This window comes from Phocoena sinus, chromosome X, assembly GCF_008692025.1.
Source record: "Phocoena sinus isolate mPhoSin1 chromosome X, mPhoSin1.pri, whole genome shotgun sequence".
Classification (NCBI taxonomy): Eukaryota; Metazoa; Chordata; class Mammalia; order Artiodactyla; family Phocoenidae; genus Phocoena; species Phocoena sinus.
Window position 1 is genome coordinate 82494552 of NC_045784.1, and position 18326 is coordinate 82512877.

The window sequence follows — 18326 nt, forward strand, 5'->3', positions numbered from 1 at the left end:
TAGCGCTAACGAGGTGATTCCTGATCGACTGGTTTTCGATTCCATTTCTGGGAGAGGCCAAAACCATAATTAAGTCTTGGCGACATGGGGCTTGGCATAAGTGACTCCATTTTGGGCCTGTTGTCTTGTTTTTAACACAATTTAAGTTAGTTCAAAGAAAAAGTTGTTAAGAAAATAATAGTAAATGTGGTATGTGTATAAAGCATAAATTGTGAAGCAATGTTTTTGGTGGTACACTGAAGTAATGAAATTTGTAAAGGTGATTCACAGAAGTCTCAAGTGTGAGAACTACCTCCTAAGCTGTGTCTATGTAACATCATTTGTTTGGCCATTTTTTTTTTTTTTAACTGAGTCATCTACTGTAGTCATCAATATTTTCAAATGAAATGCCACCCCAAAATATGTCTCTTTGGCCTAAGAATCATGTTGAGAAACTACAGACATAGGAGAAGCTCTGAAAACAAAGTTGCCCTTTTGTAAGGGAAAGCTACATTTATAAATGAAATTTACATTAGAAAGGGGGCTGGTAGCAGGAAGAGAGATTTTTTCAGAGATCATTTTTTTACCTGAGAAATTTATCTACCTGGCAGTGCAACTTTTGTTTACCACACATTTTCTCTTCTCATCGTCCTATGACTTGCCTCCCCTGCTTTAAAGCCCCAGACCCCTATTCCTTTCCTTGCCTCGGGATGGTGTATAAGCCTCTATTGTCTGGCTTCCTTTTTAGCCTCATATCTTTGTGGGGCTCCGGTACTACATAGTATGTACATAATTAAAATTGTTTTTCTCCTGTTAATCTGTCTTTTATTACAGGGGGTCTCAGCCAAGAACCTAGAAGGGTAGAGCGAAAAATATTTATACTCCCCTACACAAGTAAGAAATCAAATGCCAAATTGTTTGCTCTTGATAATATTTATGATTTGCCAAAAATCAGACATGTTGTTTGACCTGTACCATTAATTTTTAATAAACCCAATCTTTTCATGGCATGTGAGTCCACGGTTCTGATATTTGAGTTTCTACTTTTTCTGCATGAGGATTTGTTCCTTTCTTTCCTTTGGCTATAGTTGAGTTACTTTTATTTGCATATAACAGAGTGCTAGATATTATAGTATGAAGAAAAAAAATTAAGACTCATCCTCTAGAAGCTTAAAAGCCAGTTGGAGAGTCAAAAGACAAGCACGTAACAAAAGCTAGCATTTATTGAACACTGAGTATACCAAGCTTAAAAGCTTTTCATTCTTTGTCTCATTTCGTCCTTACTACAACCTTCTGAGGTAGGTACTAATGACATATTTGTGGAGCACCTACTAAGTGCTTTACATGTGTTCTTTAATACATATAATTTTCAAAATAATCCTGTGAGATCCTGACACTCAATTGGGCGCATTTTATTGAAGGGGAAACTGAGCCACAGAGAAGTTATGCAATTTGCTCAGGGTCACACTGCCAGTAAGTGGTGGAGTAGAGGACTGGGAACAAGGCAGTTTGACTCCAAAGCCTGGACTTTTGCTGCCTTGCTATTATCCCAGTTTTACACATGAGGAAACTGAGGCTTAGAAAGAAAAAAGTAACCTGCCCAAGACTATGTGGCTAAGAAGTGATGGAACTGGATTTAGTTTGACTCTAGAGCCCACACTCTTAGCCCTTAAGCTACACTGTCTCATAAAACAATGGACTACCTATTTAAAAGAACAATGTAAATGTCACATGGCAGGGTGTGGTGATGACAAGTTTAGCAGAAGAATTTGCAGATTTTTTCTTCCTTTTCAGGAAGAAAGTTTTGTTATTTACATTGTTCCCAATTTCCTTGTTGGAATTGCTTTTATACTTTAACGTTTTTTTTTCGGTAATAAGGGCAACTAGTTCAACACCCAGACCCTCCAGTGCTCTGGGCTACTTGTCTTGCTGCCCTGATGATATGGATGTGCTCGATTTTTTTGTGTTCCATTTGCTGTTTTATTGACGCAGTTATTGATAAAAGAAAACTCCTTGCCAAGATGCATTCTTTGGCCTTAAATTGGCTTGATGGGTAGACATTACCTTTGGACAATTAACCCTCTTGGTAGCAAAAGCCTTTCCAGACCCGCCGTGTTCACAGTATGTTGCTGCTAACATCTCCACTTTTCTCTAGCTTTTTTTTTTTTTTTTTTTTTTTTTTTTGTGGTAGGCGGGCCTCTCACTGTGTGGCCTCTCCCTTTGCAGAGCACAGGCTCCGGACGCGCAGGCTCAGCGGCCATGGCTCACCGGCCCAGCCGCTCCGCGGCATGTGGGATCCTCCCAGACCGGGGCACGAACCCGCGTCCCCTGCATCGGCAGGTGGACTCTCAACCACTGCGCCACCAGGGAAGCCCTTCTCTAGCTTTTAAGGGTAGCAGCTTTTTGGTTTTATTTTTGCCTGAGAGGTTCCACATTCAGTTGATATTGTCACTTTCTTCAGTTCGTCAATTATGCCACTCTTCTCCAAACAAACAGATAAATATACAAACCCATCTCAAACACCTCCTAGAAAGAAGTTAGGCTCTGAGAGATGAAGGGCACTTTGACCTGTAGAAATGCTGGGTGTGGTGGTTGTGGTGGTGCGTGTGGATATATATATGACAGAGGAAAGTGAAAATAAGAAGTGAAAAAAACTCTTTCCCTCAAGAGCAGGCAGTGGCGCAGCTTGTGCAGTCATGGCCAAGATTAAAGCTTGATATCTTCCTGGCAAAAAGATGGAGCTGCTGAAACAGCTGGATGACTTGAAGGTAGAGCTGTCGTAGCTGGAAATCACCAAAGTGACAAGCAGTGTGGCATCCAAGCTCTCCAAGATCCTAGATGTTTATAAATCCATTGCCCGAATTCTCACTGCTGTTAATAAGACTCAGAAAGAGAACCTCAGGAAATTCTACAAGGGCAAGAAGTACAAGCCTCTGGATCTGCAGCCCAAGAAAACACATGCTGCAGGTTCAACAAGCATGATAAGTTGAATACTAAGAAGCAGCAGCAGAAGAAACAGCTGTATCCACTGCCAAAGTTCGTAGTCAAGGCCTGAGCATCACAGAGTCAATAAAACACAAACTAGAAAAAAAAAAGTGAAAATGAAATGGCACAGGAAACAAGGCCAGAAAAACTGTTGTAGTTGTTTTGGTTGTTACAGTTCTTTTCTTTCTATATGCTATCCAATCTAGAGATTCCCTTGAAGAAAGGCTTCATGTTTCTCCATCAGTGCTATGGGAAGGAAAGGATCCAATAAATTGAACATCAAAGCAAGACAGTGCTTGTTTTCCATCCCTGAAGAGAAGGATTTAGATCCCTACTCTACTTGGAAAGAAAGTCTGTATTTCCCATTTATGTAATAGCTTATGTAAATCTTAATGGAACTTAAAGTACCAGTTGAATACTGGTGACAGTGTTCCTTTAAAAATGTTCTTGTGGGGCTTCCCTGGTGGCGCAGTGGTTGAGAGTCCGCCTGCCGATGCAGGGGACGTGGGTTCGTGCCCCGGTCCGGGAAGATCCCACATGCCGCAGAGTGACTGGGCCCGTGAGCCATGGCCGCTGAGCCTGCACGTCCGGAGCCTGTGCTCCGCAACGGGAGAGGCCACAGCAGTGAGAGGCCCGCGTACCGCAAAAAAAAAAAAAAAAAAAAAAATGTTCTTGTGGAGTCACAAAGGACAGGATAATTAAAACTCCTTGCAGAGTTTTGTTCTTTGACCTCTCATTAGTTTCAGCATTATAAATTGCCTTTGTTAGTATCCTAATTTGATTATTAGCCCCTCTAAGCTCACAGCACACATTCTTTAGCGTGGACTCTGCGTGACTCAGAATGCACGCTATTGCTGCATACCTGAGATGAAAAATGGCGGAGCAAATTGCCTTGCTCCTGTGTGTTCATGAGTTACTCATACTAAAGTGGTTAAGCAAAGGGAAAGCAGTCCCTTCCAACATCCACGGCTGTGAGTTTGATAAAAGAAACTCAATGCGCAGTATGACTAGTTCATTCTGGAAGCAGCTTTGAGGTATCATGGAGGGAGGAGGAGAAAGAGGGAATTTTGGTCCCTACAGTGTTATTATTATAAAAAGATTGGTACGTCATATTACCTTTTGCCACCCTGCATAGAGAAATAAAAACTGACTTACTTCCTCAAGGTATTTCAACAAATGATTGCAGAAACTTAGAGCTGGGGACTACTAGCACACTCATTCTTTGTCTCTCTGGGTCTGTACTCTCGTCTCAGCATTTTAACTAATTCCTCAATATTGCTACTAGGAGGCTTAGCAAGTATAATCAGGCTTCTCGCCGAAGCCAATGTCCACAGAACAACCTAACTTCTATTTCTTTTTAAGCAAGCAAATCAGAGAGTTGTGAGAAAGCAGAAAAATACAATAATAAGAATATAGAAATGAAACACCCTTCCTCCCCATCCTTGCCAAATATAAGTAACTGAAAAATTTAGTCCCACTGGCTCCATTACACACCAGAAGATCATTTGAGGCAAATATAAAATCTTCAACTGTCTTGAGTTTGAGATCAGAAAGATTAACTGAAGTCAGAATTAAAGTTTGAAAAATGTAGGAGAACACATACATAAACAACAACAAAATACAGTAGATTCTCTCTTAGTGAACTTCTGCTTAATCATCTTGCTGGATTAATTGACAGTGAAACCCAGGACCAATAAGCATGGTACGCTAAGTGCTTATAGTTAGTAGTGTGGTTAGAAGTAGTGTGACTAGAAGAGTCTAGTTTGCCCAGATACTTCTGCTTCAACAGTTTGAGTTGTGTGCTTACTGAAAATTAGTTGAGTTTGTTCCAAATCTATTTATGCCAGTTGTACATAATAATGCAATTATGTGATTTAATTAAATATTATGTAAACTGATGAAATATGAATGCAAAGTGAGTTGTTGCTTCAATGAAATCTAGGCTGAATGCCTTTGTAAGTCTCAGTAAATGCAGGATGCTAAAAAAATCTGTCAAATTAGGCGCTGGTAAGAAAAAAGTAAAAGATGGGGGAAATTATAATAATTAAGAAGATTCTACATTCATATTGCTTCACATATTTTGTTTTTTACTTTATTTTATGGATAATTTCAAACATATCTAAAATTAGAGAGTCTAGTATAATTAAACAGGATATTCTCATCACCCAGCTTCAACAATTACCCATACATGTCCAATCTCGTTTTAGCTATACCCACCCAATCCTTTGCTACAATTATTTTGAAGCAAATCACAGATATCAGATCATTTCCTCTCATAGGTCTTTTTTAGTTCTCATTCCACTTTAAAGGAATCCAAACTGGAAATTATGGATGTGGCTTGTGTAAGTAAGATAGTGCAAAATTACAAAAGTCAAACCATACTTAAGAAAAAGGCTGGAGGGTAGAAAAAAATTGTGGAATCCATGTACTGGGCCTTAGAAGGGAGAAGCTATCCACTTATCATCCTGTTATCAAAAAAAAAAGAAAAAAAAATTGGAAGGTATGGGCAAGGTGGTGGAGTAGGAAGACCCTGAGCACAACTCCTCCCAAGTACACACCAAAATTACAACTATTTACAGAGCAACTATTTATGAGAAGACGCGCAGAAAAGATAAAATGAAAGCTAAAAAGAAGGAACCACAGCAAGATGGGTAGGAGGGGCAGAGATGGGGAATAGTCAAGACTCACATCCCAGGAGGAGGCAACCCACAAATGGGAGGATAATTACAATTGCAGAGGTTCTCCCCGAGGAGTGAGGGATCTGAGCCACACATCAAGCTTCCAAGCCCAGGGGGCGTGCACTGGGAAGATGAGCCTGCAGAACATGTAGCTTTGAAGACCAGTGAGGCTTATGTATGCAAGAGGTGGAGGGCTATAGCAAACAGAGACTCTGCTCTTAAAGTGCATACACAAAATCTCACACATTCCAAGATCCAGCACAGAGGCAGTAACTTGAAAGAAGCCTGGTCAGACCCACTTGCTGATCTTGGAGAGCCTCCTGGAGAGGCAGGAGGAAATTAGGACTCTCCTTGAGGACATAGATGCTACTGGAAGCCATGTTTTGGGAGCTCATTCTATTACAAGGACACTAGTGCTGGCAAACACCATTTTGGAGTATCTTTTTAGCCTATTAGTGTCCAAGGCCTACTCATCCACCAGCAGGCCAGCACCAGCCTCAGGACACCCCAACCTCTGCAGCCAGCCATGCTGGGACCCAGCCCCCCACCAGCAGGTTGGTAGCCATCACATAAAGAAGGGCCTAGCAGCCAGCTGGGCCAGGGGCCAGCCATGCCTACCAGTGCATCCATAGTAGTCAGCCATGCTGCAACAGAAGGGCCCATGCAGCCCACAAAAGGGAGCCGCTAGAGCATATAACTCAGGTGACCAGGGGGTGATACACTGTTGGGTCCCATAGAATGTCTCCTACATAAGACTATTTCTCCAAAATCAGGAAAAGTAACTGACCTACCTAATATTTTAAAATAAACACAGAGAATTAGGCAAAATGAGGAGACAGAGGAATATGTTCCAAAAGAAGGAATAAGACAAAACCCCAGAAGAGGAACAAAGTGAAGTGGAGATAGGTGATCTACCTGATAAAGAGTTCAAGGTAATGATCATAAATATGCTCAATGAATTTGGGAGAAGAATGGATGAACACAGTGAGAAGTTTAACAAAGAGTTTGGAAATATAAAGAAGAACCAAGTAAAGCTGAACAATACAATAACTGAAGTAAAGAAGTATGCTAGAAGGGATCAACAGTAGGTTAGATCAGCGGTCCCCAACATTTTTGGCACCAGGGACCAGTTTTGTGGAAGACAGTTTTTCCATGGACATAGGGGTGATGGTTCAGGCGGTAATGTGAGCAATGGTGAGCAATGGAGAGTGGCAGATGAAGCTTCACTAGCTCACCTGCCGCTCAGCTCCTGCTGTGTGGCTGGGTTCCTAACAGGCCGTGGACCAGTACTGGTCTGTGGCCCAGGGGTTGGGGACCCCTGGGTTAGATGATACAGAGGAACAGATCAGCAAACTGAAAGACACAGTAGTGGAAATCATCGAAGCTGAACAGAAAAAAGGATTTTAAAAAAGTGAAGACAGTGTAAGAGACCTCTGGGACAACATCAAGTGTACTAACTTTCACGTTATAGTGATATCAGAAGTCAAGAGAGAGAGGTAGGGGCAGAGAACTTATTTGAAGAAATAATAGCTAAAAGATTCCTTAACCTGGGAAAGGAAAGAGACATCCAGTTCAAGGAAACACAGAGACCCAAACTAGACAAACCCAAAGAGGTTCACATCAAGACACATAATTAAAATGGCAAAAATTAAAGAGAGAATCTTAAAAGCAGAAAGAGGAAAGCAACTAGTTATGTACAAGGGAACTCTCAGCTGTCTTTTCAGCAAAAATAAATAAGCTACAAGGATATACTGTACAACACAAGGAATATAGCCAATATCCATATTTACTATAAATGGAGTATAACCTTTAAAAATTGTGAATCACTATATTGTACACCTGTAACTCATATAATATTGTACAGCAACTATACTTCAATTAAAAAATAAAATAAATAAATAGAAAACAAAACAAATGAACAAACATAACAAAACAGAAACAGAGTCATAGATATGGAGAAAAAATAGGTGTTTGCCAGAAGGGAGGGTGGTAGGAGGATGAGTGAAATAGGTGAAGGAGCTTGAGATACAAACTTCAATAATAAAATAAATAATTCATGGGGGTGTAATATGCAGCATAGGGAATATGGCCAATAATACGTCAGTAACTTTGTATGGTGACAGATGGTAACTAGACTTTTGCAGTGGTCATTTTGTAATGTATAAAAAATATCAAATCACTATGTTGTACACCTGAAACTAATATATTATTGTAATTATACTTAAAAAAATTATACTGCAATAAAATATTTTTCATATAAAATATTTGAGATACAACATATTTTAATGATTGTTTCAGTCACTTAGAAAATGAGCAGATAATAGACCTGAATGGCTGCTTTAGCTAAATTGTGCCATATGAAAGCAGAGGAAACGAGCTGAGAGAGAGAGAGGAGGCAGAAGGGCAGAGATGAGAGAGGATTTTTGAGATAGTGTGAACAATGTTTTCTGATTTAACAGGTAAATTTCCGGTTCCTAGGTTTCTGACTGGGCTTTGTTGGATGCCCTTGGATTTCCATGAGATTGTTTGTTGCAGTCTTTTATTAAATTCCATTCTATTTAAGCTGCCTGAATACATTCCTGTTCTTTGAAGACAACAATTACTGACTGAGAAACAGGATAGCCTCTGATATAGAGGGTGTAAGTTGAGAATCAAAAGGCACAAACAAGAAACTCTTCATAGTTTAAACCAAATATACCATTAGGCTAGGTTCTCATGGCAAGCCCCTATGTGTGTGTGTATATATGTGCTGCACTTATGTGTATGTATGTGTGCCTTTAATATCCACTAATACTCATACTATTTATACAGCACCCAGGGCTGTTCCAGCTTAGGAGACTTAATTCACATATAATCTTATACAGCAAGAAGGAATTATCTAGGGATAAACCCAGGCCTATGGAACAAGAGAAGTTTACATTATTTTCTTCATGTTTTTACTACTATGCTCCTCCATTGTTTAAAAGTTGCTTATGAGCCTGAAAAAGAACATTTTCTATTTTAATTCTATTTCATTCTCCATGAACCAATTCCAGGTTGGTAACAGAAGATAATGCTTGCCCAAACACTCATATTCAACTATTGTATATATATTCAACACCTACTACATGTCAAGCACTTTTGCATACTGATCTTAACTCTTTCTGTGAACTGTGTTTCATACACGAAAAAACTAAAACTCAGAGAAGTTATCTGGTCCAAAGTTGTATGGCTAGTGAGTAGCAGAATGAGGTACTCTTTCTATGGCAAGAAAGGGTGTTTCTTGCCATAGAAAGGCTGTTTCTCTTCCAACCTTTAGTGCAGTAGCATTTGAGTATGAAAGCAGAATGGAATACATAGCTTAAAATAAGGCTACAGGTGATGAATACCCGTATTCCATGATGAAGAAATAACTAGTAGTGTTACAGATGAAATTCCTTTAATTTAGCACTCTGTTAATTCATCATGTGGGCTATTAAAGGGGAATATTTCTACTGAGCAAAATATGCTTTATTCAAGACAGAAGGGGGATGATCACAGTCCTATGATCAAATTGTAAGAACATATTGGTCCACATGGCTTCAATTTGGGTTTAAGTCATAGGTAAATTTGAATCACCTCTGATTTGACCTTAGCCTCTTTGTATTTATCACTATTACCTATAATATCCACTCTGCTTTCCTCATGAAATGCCCCGAGTGAAAATGTCAGGGAGTATTTTGTATTTTGAATAAGAATTAGGAAGTCTCCAGTGGAGGAAAATCTGGAAGGGTATTCAGGAAAGCTGGTTGGAACATTTTGTTAACAGCAAATGTAGATCCAGCACTGGTCAGGTAGTTCTTGGCTTTTCTATGCAACTTCCTAGAGGAAATCACTTCCCTTCCCTGGGTCTAAACAACCTTGTCTAAATTATCTCTATAAATCTTTTCTAACTTGATAATTTTGCTTTCCATGAAATACATTTTCCAAAAGCAATAGCTCACTGAAGGAGAATTATCTTATTCTTTTTCCTTTTAGAAAGTCACTTAATTGGATGGGAATGCATTTCCTAGAAGCTGATGAATCTAATATTTGGTGGATACCAGCCTAGCTTGTACTGACATCTTATGTGGCTTTCCCTAGACATGACACAATCTGACACGACTTGTCCATACAGCTCATCTGTCCCAGAGGTTAAACGTGTTCATTTGCTTATTATTGGGACCCTACATACACATCTGCCAACACTTCTAGCACTTGGGAAAAAAAAAAAAAGAAGAATTGCAGAGAGGCTTGGCATTTTACCTTTATGTTCGTTCTTGGCAGGATTGTTGTTTTCCCTTGCAATTTCATGAGCATTGCAGGGTCTCTATTGAATGACTAAAATGTATTTGTTGTTGGAGTATGGCAGAGAACTATCATTCTCCTTTAAAAAAACCTTTGGGGAGGGCTTCCCTTGCGGCGCAGTGGTTGAGAGTCCGCCTGGCGATGCAGGGAACACGGGTTCGTGCTGCGGTCCAGGAGGATCCTGCATGCCGCCAAGCGGCTGGGCCCGTGAGCCATGGCCGCTGGGCCTGTGCGTCCGGAGCCTGTGCTCCGCAGCGGGAGAGGCCGCAGCAGTGAGAGGCCTGCGTACCGCGAAAAAAAAAAAAAAAACCTTTGGGGAATAGTCTGTTCAATTTCTAAGGCTGCCACTCATTCAAAAATATTAAATGCATTTAAAACAGAGAACAATTCTTTGTCACAAAATGAAGGCAACTTCTAGAAAAGAAAATTCCACGTGGCTAACTTCTAGTTTCCTTTAGGAAATATAGAACAAACCCCCTCTTAACTCTACCTTAGTCATCCAGTACAGGGCTTCCCTACAAATCCATTCACTGTAGCTTTGCTAAGTCTAATTTCTCTGTCCTCATAAATCTACATTCAGTATTAATGACAGAACTGAAGATGAGGTTGTGGCAAGTCAGTCAGACATTTTTTTCTCTTTTATATACTAATGGTTCCTTTTCTGAGTCCTGGGAAGTGTCAAACCAATACGATTGATTATCAATGGTATCTCCATTCCCACGGATAACACTTTTGGTTTCTGTGACTTTCAAATTATGTTTCTAAGCATGAAGCATTTTCCCTTTCTGGCTTTAAACGAGTTGTCTTTTCTCACACCAGTTTTTCTTGCATAAACCCTGATGTACCATCTATGCTCTTTCATCTTGTCTAACAGTACATATTCTATTATTTATTACATGACATCAGAAGACTATATATGGTTAAACTGAGCGCTACTCATATTCTGGAAAAAGCGTTCACCTCTCTAACTGGCTGCAGGAGCAGCACTACCAACGCAAACGTTCTGACTTCATTCAGGTATTGTTTACTTGCGTTGAACACTTTTCTTAGACATTTCTTTGCTGTCATTTTTCTTTTTTTCTTACAAGAGAAAACAGCTAATAAATAATCTTTCATTGTGTACTGTTCTGGCCACCACCTCCCCTCATTTTTTAAGATGAGAGTTTTGAATCAGGAGCATGTTGGTTTATTTGCCATATATATATATGTATATATACATATATATTTAATATATATTATATATATGTATATATATATTTTTCAATTATTACTAAGAGATTGCAACCTACGAATCCTGTATGGGAAGGTGACATTTCGGACATGTGCTATAGGTTACATTTCTGATATTTTGATTCACATGTTTGTTTCAGTTATTGAGAACTTTCATACGTTTTGAAAGGGTCAGAAAGTCATCTGTGACTTCAAAAGTATTCTAGTCTTTTCCAGCTTATATCACATTTTAGACAATAGTAGAAATAGTGGAGGAAATCACAGAGTAAAGGAATACCCTATTTCTGTCATATAGGAGTTTATGGAAAAAAGGAACATATTTTTTGTGAAGAGTTTATAAAGCATAGACTATCAAGAATATACAGAGTATATTAGAAATACTATATATTAGAAAAAAATTAGAAATTTATCTTGAGGAGGCAGGTTGCCCTTCAAACACCTATAATAACACAGCTTATTAGAAAGAACCAAGGCTTTACCTACTTGCTATTGAGAAGTCACTGACCAGTTGTTGGACTGAATTGACCAGTTATTTCCATCTCTACAGTTTGACTGACACCTACTTCTTCTACTGAGTTAAGATGAGCGCCTCTGTATGTTATTTCTTAAATTGGAGGAGTTACCACGCTGTACCCTGCTCCCAATTTTTTCAATTTTTGCTGTAAGCAAAATACAATGTTCATTAATCATTGCAGTGCAGGCAAAGCCTTCAAAGTAACTGAATGGAATCAGTGGAAACAGGCATTGCTGGGACACAAAATTGCACGAAACAAAATGTTTGGGATTTTTGTATTCTTCCCAAGTGAAATTACCTCAGCATTAAAGTACAAACTTGAGCACGAACCAAGCTTCCTCCATAGCACATCCCTGTTGTAACTCAGATATGAAGTCCCTTGACCCCTGATTGCTGCATTATGATGGCAAGCAATTCTCTACCACTGCTCAGTGTGTATGAAACAATTTGCTCACCTCCAGTGCCAGGGCTGATTCATTGGCTTCTACAGACCCTGGAGCCCCTTGGCAGGAGCAGTTCAGACAACACTTCAATAGGAAGTGTAAGAATTAAATGTTCGGCTCAGCCATGTGGGTGGTTCAGGGAGAGGAACTCAGATGTCTACCTTTTCCTTTTCCTTGTGTACTTGTTTGGTGATAGTCTCTGGTCTGAATCCATCATTCTGATCTATCAGATCAGAAGGGTGTGCAAACTCTAAGTATATCCCAGGTCTCATAGTAGGTGGGGAAGGTATTAATATATGTGCACATACTCCAGATTCTTCCCACAGACCATGAAATTGTCATTGTGGACATGGATTTTTTTTTATAGAACTTTTTCTCCATGTGTGGCTGCAGTATCCTTTCTAAACCATTCTGACCTCAACTTTCAGTCAAACTGATTAGCTATTGTCTGCCCAGTGACAGGAACAGATTTTTCCATGTCTCAGGAGCTCAGTTAATTAGTTCTGCCCAAAGTTACAATGCATGTGGTTCTATAAAGAGCCACAAGCTTCTTGGCTTTAAGACATTTGTCTTTTATTTGAATCATGAACTGTATCTGTTACGTGATCATAACTGTACCTGTTACTGGTTATGTATCACAACAAATATAATTTTAACAGTGGTCCCAGTTGAGCCTAACTGCCATTCATATACACCTGAGTGCATCTACTTAGCTGATAGGAATAATCCACAGGGTCCATTTAAGTGGGTTTTGTCACTTGGGGAGAAGAGGCCTAGGAGAAGGAAGAGAGGAGGTGTGGAAAGAGTGAGATGAGGAGGAGGTGAGGAAATGGCAGGGAGAGTCTTGTAAGTGGTCACTTGGTTGGCAAAGATGTGATGGAGGAGAAGGGGTGGGGAGGCTGGCCCAGTGTCTGTCCCCTGATCTATTCCCAAAGACTTCTGAGCATTTCTAATAGAGGCATTGCAGGCACAAGCAGAAAGACCTGTATTTACAAAGGACTTGTGAGGCACGTGATGTGGAATGCCATGGTCAGGCTGCAGGTAGCCATAAGGAGTCAGTAAGCAATAGGACACAGAAGTATTTAACTGTGGTATAGTGAGAATTTAATGAAGAGTAATGGTTAGACCCTTGAGTGCTGATGTGGGCCCTCTCCCAGCTAAAATCATCTAACACGCAGCAAGTTCATGGTATTTGACTCCTCTAACATTGCAGATCTCTATTTCTGCATAGGATGCATTCACCGTTGAATTTTTGTGCTTCTGGTGTATATTCCTTCCAATCCTGTTTGCTGGTTTGGTAAAAACACAGAGTGAACGTAACTGAATGAAGTCTAAGAAGTCATCGTCTCCAATCTTTAATGACCCAGCCATTGTGGTCAGGTGACCAAATATGATGCAAAATGGAGGAAAAGGATATCCTATATGGACATACTGTGGCCTCAGCTCAATGAGCATTTGAAGAAATTATTGCATCTCTTTGACACCTCTAGAGTATACAGCTTCGGGAGCAGCAAAAGAATGTGGAATGGACATGGAAGGCACTGTGGCAAGCAGCAACTAGGTAATGATAAGGTGCCACCCTCCAGTGGCTGTATGGCAACCCAAATTAATGAGATAAATGAAAGTGTTCAGAAAGGAGAATATGAGAGGACTCTGTAACTTCACAGGAATACCCCTAAGTATGCCCATAAATAGCTTGATAAGGCTTGATGTGTAGGACAGGTAGGATAGGGGCCTTCATTATCTCCTTCATTATCCATTATTTAAATTACTGTTATTGTTGCCCTTCCATCCTTCCTGAAATAATAATCTCTTATATTTATGTAACCTTTGTGGTTTATAAGTGTTTTCACGTGCTTTCACTCATTTAATGCTGAGAGCAACCTGTGACATAGCAAGGTATTATGATCATTACACAGATAAAGAAATCTATGATCTAGAGATTTGATAACATTTTCCCAAAGTACCATCTCTAGAGAGCTGATGAACTAGGCATAGAACTTAAGTCTTTTGTAGTAGGCAGAATGATGCCCCCATCCCCCAAAGATGTCCATGCCCTAATCCCTGAAACCTGTGAATAAATTAACGTCCATGTCAAACGAGACTTTGCAGATGTGAAAATGATTAAGTATGTTGATATGGGGAGGTTATTCTGGATTATCCAATCTAACCATGTGAATTTTTAAGCTCAGAGAACCTTTCCTAGCTAAGGTCGGAAAGAGACATGATAGGGACTTCCCTAGTGGTGCAGTGGTTAAGAATCCGCCTGTCAATGCAGGGGACATGGGCCCGAGACCTGGTCTGGGGAGATCCCACATGCTGTGGAGCAACCAAGCCTGTGCACCACAACTACTGAGGCTGCGCCCTAAAGTCCGCGAGCCACAACTACTGAAGCCCACGTGCCACACCTACTGAAGCCCGTGTGTCTAGAGCCCGTGCTCTGCAACAAGAGAAGCCACCACAATGAGAAACCTGCGCACCACAACGAAGAGTAACCCCTGCTCGTCGCAACTAGAGGAAGCCTGCACGCAGCAACGAAGACCCAATGCAGCCAAAAATAAATAAATTTATTTTAAAAGTAAAGGAAAGAGATGTGATAATGGAAGAAGGGTCAGAGAAAGATTTGACATTGCTGGCTTTGAAGATGGAGGACAGCACAAGAAGTCAAGTGACACAGGTGGTTTTTAGAATGTAGAAAAGACAAAGAAATGGATTCTCCATATATTAGTTTCCTATCTGCTTTAACAAATTACCACAAACTTAATGTTTACAGCAACACAATTTTATTATCATACAATTCTGGAAGCCAGAAGTCCAAAATAGGACTTACAGGCTAAAATCAAGGTGTTAGCAGTGCTGCATTCTTTCTGGAGGCTTTAGGAGAAGATCTATATCCTTGCTTTTTCAAGCTACTAGAGACAGCAGAGGAGAGATCAAGATAGTGGAGTAAGAGGATGTAGAGGTTACCTCCCCCATGGATGCATCAAAAATACATCTACATGTGGAAAAATTCTTACAGAAAACTGAATGGAAACTGGCAGAAGGACTCCTGTACAACCAAAGCTGTAAGAAAGATACACATGTGCTCCGGTAGGAAGGCAGAAAAGTGATTGGGTCAGGACCTGTGTCCCTGGGAGGGGACTCAGAGGAAAAGGTGTATGCCCACACTAGGGAGTCAGTGTTATAAACTATAGATTAGACACCTCAGTCCTGGGGTCCTATGAGGAGGAGATAAGCCCCCTTATCTGGTTGGAGGAGCACTGGGACAGACAGAGGGGCTGTGGGAAGCCTAGACTCTGCTGGTTAGGAACATGCACACACTGGCTGGGCCCCTAGGCAGGGGAGAGAGAGGTATGCTCTAGCAGCTGCTGGGTTTCCTGCAAATGCCTAGCAGCTCGCACAAGCTGAACAAACGCTCTGGCCCTGCTCACTCCATACGATAGCACAGCACTGGATCTGGGGTGGCTATGACCAAGGAAAAGATTCAACTGTGTGATGCAGAGGTGACCCAGTCCCGGGATAGAGCCTGGGTAGGGTGGTGGTGGCCATTGTTGGCACTTTCTCAAACAGTGTCTTAGAAGCTGCCCAGATCTCTGATGGTGGCCACTCCACCACAGCTCACCTCCTGAAACATGCTGAGAGACCAAGTAGGCCCCTGCTAGCCCTGTGGAGCAGTTCCTTGGCAAGACAGGGGCGACAGAGCCTGGGGGCAGTGATCAGCTGTGAGGGATAAAGGAGACTTGCACCAGAGGCTGTGTCTGAGCAGAGACACAGGCACCTACAAGGCAGCACACTGGACCTCTGTGTGCATGGGTCCCACTTGCTTCAGCACTCCCCTCCTCTGGGGCAAGGGTCCCAGAGCGGGGAGAGAGGCAATCACACACTTAAATGGAGTAGAGCCAGTTTGGGCTGACTGTCAGGGGTTCTGCTTCAGCAACTTGGAGTCAGACCCTGACCCTGATAGGGTGGTGATGGCCACTGAGTTGAGGGAAAGTCTTCCTCACACCTGGCTCCAGTTCTAGCATCTCCATCTCCAGCCCTACCCCTTACCAAGGTGATAGCTGCCAGCACACCCTGAAGATGTGACTTGCATCCATATCAAATCTAGCTCTGCCACAAAAGGCATTGGACACACATAGTCTGCATAGGGATGCTCCCATATAAGAACACCCTTTCAAGGCCACAGTAGGTAACTGTTGCACCTAAACTCATAGAGGCAGAGAAAAATAAGCAAAATGAAAAGGCAGAGGAATTACTCTCAATTGAAAGATCAAGAGAAAAATCCTGAAAAATACATAATGAAACAAAAATAATTTACCAGACAAAAAATTCAAAATATTGGTGATAAAAATGTTAACTGCATTTGGAAAAAGAATTGATGTAAACAATGAACATTTTTAATAAGGAACTAGAAAATATAAAAAGACCCAATCAGAAATGAATAATTCAAGAGCTAAAATTAAAAAAAAAAAACACACTAGAAGGAATGAATAGCAGACTAAGTGATACAGAAGAACAGATAAGTGATCTGGAAGGTAGAATAATGGAAATCACCCAATCAGAACAGCAAAAAGAAAAACAAATTTTAAAAAATGAAAGCAATTTAAGAGATCTCTGGGATAACATTAAGCATACCAACAACATTTGTATTATAGGGGTCCTAGAAGGAGAAGAGAGATAGAAGGGGATCAAAAATGTATTTGAGGAAACTATGACTGAAAACTTCCCAAACCTGAAGAAGGAAACAGATGTCCAGGTACAGGAAGCACAGAGGATCCCAAAGAAATGAACTCAAACAGACCCACACCAAGATATATCATAATTAAAATGGCAAAATGTAAAGATAGAATTCTAAAGGCAGCAAGAGAAAAACAAAGAGTCATACATAATGGAACCCCCATAAGGCTATCAGCTGACTTCACTGCAGAAACTTTGCGGGCCAGAAGGGTGTGGCATGATATATTCAAAGTCCTGAAAGGGAATACCATGCAACCTAGGACACTCTACCGAGAAACATTATCATTTAGAATTGAAGGAGAGATAAAGAATTTCTCAGAGAGCAAAAACATTGGTAAAGGAAATTGCAGATGAGGCAAAGAAATGGAAAGATATCCCATGTTCATGGATTGAAAGAATCAATACTGTTAAAATGTCTATACTACCTAAAAAAATTTACAGATTTAATGCAGTCTCTATCAAAATACTCATGACATTTTTTACAGAACTAGAACAAATAATCCTAAAATTCATATGGAACCTCAAAAGACCCTAAATTGCCAAAGCAATCTTGAGAATAAAGAACAAAGCAGGAGGTATTATCCTCCCAGAGTTCAGACTATACTACAAAGCTGCAGTAATGAAAACAGTATGTTACTGGCACAAAAACAGGCACATAGATCAATGGAACAGAATAGAGAGCCCAGAAATAAAACTATGCACCTATAGTCAATTAATGTAAAACAAAGGAGGCAAGAATACACAATGGAGGAAATACAGTCTCTTCAATAAGTGGTGCTGGGAAAACAGGACAGCTACACATAAAACAATGAGATCAGAACATTTCCTCATACCATATACAAAAATAAACTCAAAATGGATTAAAGACCTAAACATGAGACCTGAAACCATAAAACTCCTAGAAGAGAACATAGGGAGAACAATGTTTGACATAAACTGTAGCAATATTTTTTTGGATTTGTCTCCTAAGGCAAAAGAAATAAAAGGAAAAATAAACAAATAGGACCCAATTAAACTTAAAATAAACAAATGGGACCTAATTAAACTTAAAAGCTTTTGCACAGCAAAGGTAACCACTGACAAAATGAAAAGACAACCTACTGAATGGGTGAAAGTATTTGCAAATGATATGACTGACAAGGGATTAATATCCAAAATATATAAACAGCTCATACAACTCAACATCAAAAAAACAAACAACCCAATCAAAAAAATGGGCAGGGCTTCCCTGGTGGCGCAGTGGTTGAGAGTCCGCCTGCCGATGCAGGGGACACGGGTTCGTGCCCCGGTCCGGGAAGATCCCACATGCCGCGGAGCTGCTAGGTCCGTGAGCCATGGCCACTGAGCCTGCGCGTCCGGAGCCTGTCCTCCGCAACGGGGGAGGCCACAACAGTGAGAGGCCCGCGTACCGCAAAAAAAAAAAAAAAATGGGCAAAAGACCTGAATAGAGAAGAT

At 40.5% G+C, this 18326-nt stretch overlaps 1 pseudogene; it reads left to right on the forward strand.

Moving 5' to 3' along the window:
• The first annotated feature begins 2675 nt into the window (after positions 1–2675).
• Positions 2676–3034, forward strand: LOC116747903 (annotated as a pseudogene).
• Positions 3035–18326: the final 15292 nt, after the last annotated feature.